This window comes from Octopus bimaculoides, chromosome 14 (assembly GCF_001194135.2).
Source record: "Octopus bimaculoides isolate UCB-OBI-ISO-001 chromosome 14, ASM119413v2, whole genome shotgun sequence".
In the NCBI taxonomy this organism is placed as follows: domain Eukaryota; kingdom Metazoa; phylum Mollusca; class Cephalopoda; order Octopoda; family Octopodidae; genus Octopus; species Octopus bimaculoides.
The window spans coordinates 2,855,450-2,858,763 of record NC_068994.1 but is presented as its reverse complement, the minus strand read 5'-3'; the positions used below and the strand labels follow the sequence as shown (position 1 = coordinate 2,858,763).

The 3,314-nt window shown below is 37.1% G+C and overlaps 1 protein-coding gene across 1 annotated transcript in view; it reads right to left on the bottom strand.

The window, feature by feature from the left end:
* Positions 1 to 3,314, bottom strand: part of LOC128249425 (uncharacterized) — a 79,280-nt gene extending 75,966 nt beyond the window's left edge. Inside the window, exon 1 of the mRNA XM_052972999.1 lies at positions 3,212 to 3,314. The gene's annotated coding sequence lies outside the window, so the exon portion shown is untranslated. The remainder of the gene's footprint in view (positions 1 to 3,211) is intronic.

The window sequence follows — 3,314 nt, the reverse complement described above, 5'->3', positions numbered from 1 at the left end:
CTATATATATATATATATATATATATATAGTCAATTAAAATAAACAAATAATTCAAATAAACAGATTAAAACAAAAAAAAGAACAAAAACAATAAACGTGAGGACGTGCACAAGAAGTATATTAGCATTATGCTTAGTCAAAAGAGTAAGATTAACATTTTGAGCAAAGCAACATCAGAAAGGAGAAAGAGAAAAGTCCAAAGAAGGAGAAGAAGAAGTCACTGATAGACCATGTGTAGTTACAAACGCACACACACACACACACACACACACACACACACACACACACACACACACACACACACACACACATTAATATATATCTGTATACAGATAGATATAGATAGTCATTGAAGCCCAAGAAAATGTATTTGTATCCCCAAGACTAATCACAGTGAAAAATTCCACCTTAGACTCTGTGTTTATAGTGACACCTACACACACCCACACATGTATGTACTATGATTAAAGATTTTGAAATTGATAACTATACTTTGATCTTAACTAAAATACCTATAAGTTGTCTAAAAAGAAAGTTTAATTTCTAAATTCTCAAAATTTATCTGAGTTTCTGTAAGGGTGAAATACTTGACTGTATCCTGGTCATACTTTATATTTTCATAAGTATGAATTATTATTTTATATATGAAAATAACTTACGGCAAATGATTTTAATATAATCTGTTATTGTGTTCATTAGGGGAAAATGGTTTGTGAAAGAGCAATGTATAAATTAGGATAAGAATTGGTTAACTGAGAAAGACCGGTTATAGAGATGACAGTCAATTGATTAGACTTATGACTAAATGGCAGAAAGCAACTGAGGGACATATCGAAAATTAATTTATTAGTGTGGCTAGACATTGTAAATTACATCTTGATTACTACAGTGACAAAATCCATGAGTACAGTGATGAATTCAGTGATGTATTCTCAGTCCCCTCTTATTCAACATAGTCATCCAGGCCATAACAGAGGAATTTAAACTGGTTGCCTATGGAAACAACTATATGACCTCACTTTTATAGTAGAATCAGTAGTGAAATTGCAGAAGAAATTCCATGTATGGAAGCAAAACTTGGTATCAAAGGGCCTAAAAGTTAATCTAGTGAAGACCAAATTCATTGTTTGCAAGAAAGCCAATAAGATTCTCTTTCCTTCAGGTAAATGGCCCTGTTCAGTATGTGGGAAAGGTGTTGGAAGAAATTCCATTCATTGCATCTAGTACAAGCTATGGACACATAAGCAGTGCATTGGAATCACAGGTAAGTGGCAGATGTGCAGAAACAATAAGTATTAAGGACATGCAGGATTAGGCTCTCTCAAAAACTCAGGAGGCTCTCTTAAGATTGTAAATAGTCTCCATTAGCCATAATGGAGAATGTTCTGAAAGTATTATTCCTAGAGTAAGAATAAGATGGAGGGAGTTTACAGAGCTATTACCCATATTAGCAAGAAAAGGCCTCCCTATATGATGCTTGTCTTTGAATGGCTATACTCCATGGTAGTGAGAGGAGAGGTAAATGTAGATAGCATGTGTAGACTAGTGAGGAATGAAGCTGATGTGCAACATCAGTGTGCATGTATGACTAAGTGCAAATGTGTTGAGAGAAGACTATGATTTATTTACATTATTTACATTTGATGGATAAGACATTTTGGCTGATATACCCTCCAGCATTCATCAGGTGTCTTGGGGAAATTTTGAACCTGGGTTCTCATTCCTAAGGTATTTTTCATTGTTGTTGTTGTTGTTGTTCTTGTTGCTGTTATTGTTGTTCTTTTTGTTCAGGTCACTGCCTGGAATCGAACTCGGAATCTTGGGGTTAGTAGCCCGCGCTCTTAACCACTATGCCATATACCTGTGGGCAATTATGGAGTGAATTTTAGGGTTTATAAATCTAATATTTTCCTATCCTTCCTTAATACCTGATGAAGGCTGGAGGGTATATCAGCCAAAACGTATTAACAACAAACAAGATAAGGACAAATATCCGCCAAATGTAAATAATGTAAATAATGTACATAATTCCTCATCTCTTAAATATAGAAATGTAAGACTATGATTGTTTGCACATGTGATAAGTGTGAATGAAGACAGCTGTATAAACAAGTGACAGTCTCTTAAAGTGGATGGTACCTGTGTAAGAGGGAAACCCAGAAAGACATGGGATGAAGTAGTGGGGACTGATCTCAAGAAGTTGGGCCTCATGGAGGAGATGACAATGGATCAAGATGTCTGACTATATGATGTTCTTAAGAAGACCTGCCCACCTCAGTGAAACTATTTTCTGGAAGCGCAGTGTATTCTACCAACATGTAACATTAATTCACACATTGTACCCTAGCAAATCAAATTACATCCCTTCTGCTACCCACCATGCACTATACTTACCTTTATCATCTCGATCCTGTAGCCCAATCCTGTCCTCTCCACTGCCAAATGTATCATTGCTATCCTGTTTCCCCCTCCCCCATACACCAATGTTTCACCAATCACTGCATCCACCCCCTCCCCATTTTTCCTTTTCTCCCCCTTTTTGCGCTTACATGAACACTTTACTCATGTATCCTGAGAAATCCGTTACCATTCCATTTATATACATATCTTTGTATCTTGAGAGTATGTCCTGGCACAGTCACCATCTCTCTCACCACTTCTCACTTTTGTTGTCTCTCTTGCTCTCTCTCTCTCTCTCTCTCTCTCTCTCCCTCCCTCTCTCTCTCTCTCTTTCCCTCTCTCTATCTATCATTTTCTCTCCCCACCAACTACAATAATCATATATCTCCTCTACAACAAAACACCTTTTTCCCCTTCAGTCATTCTCTTTCCTCTCATCACCTGGCACAAAGTCACCTCCTTCAACACTTCATTCCACTCAAGTGAGCCTTGTCTTGCAGGTTTTTTGGTGACCTTGCTGACACTGGTACCTCACAAAAAGTACGCAGTCTACTCCGTAAGGTGGTTGGTGTTAGGAAGGGCATCCAGCTGTAAAAAGCATGCCAAAGTAGACATTGGAGATTGGCTCAGTGCTGTGACATACCAGCTCCTGTCAAACCATCCAATGTATGCTAGCAGTGAACGCTGTTTCATAATCTCTTGTGTCTATATGAATTAGAATTTGACGACCTATACAACATTGAAAAATATAGATGAAAGAAGAAAGACAAAAAATATAACATTTGAAAAATAGATTTATGGCATAGGTACCTGCGGAATTGGTGGAAGTTTTCTGGGTGTAGTTGAGTATTTCCATTCATTGGTCAACTGGTCTATTTCTGGATAGTATGAACTTTTAGGGTTTATTGACTGA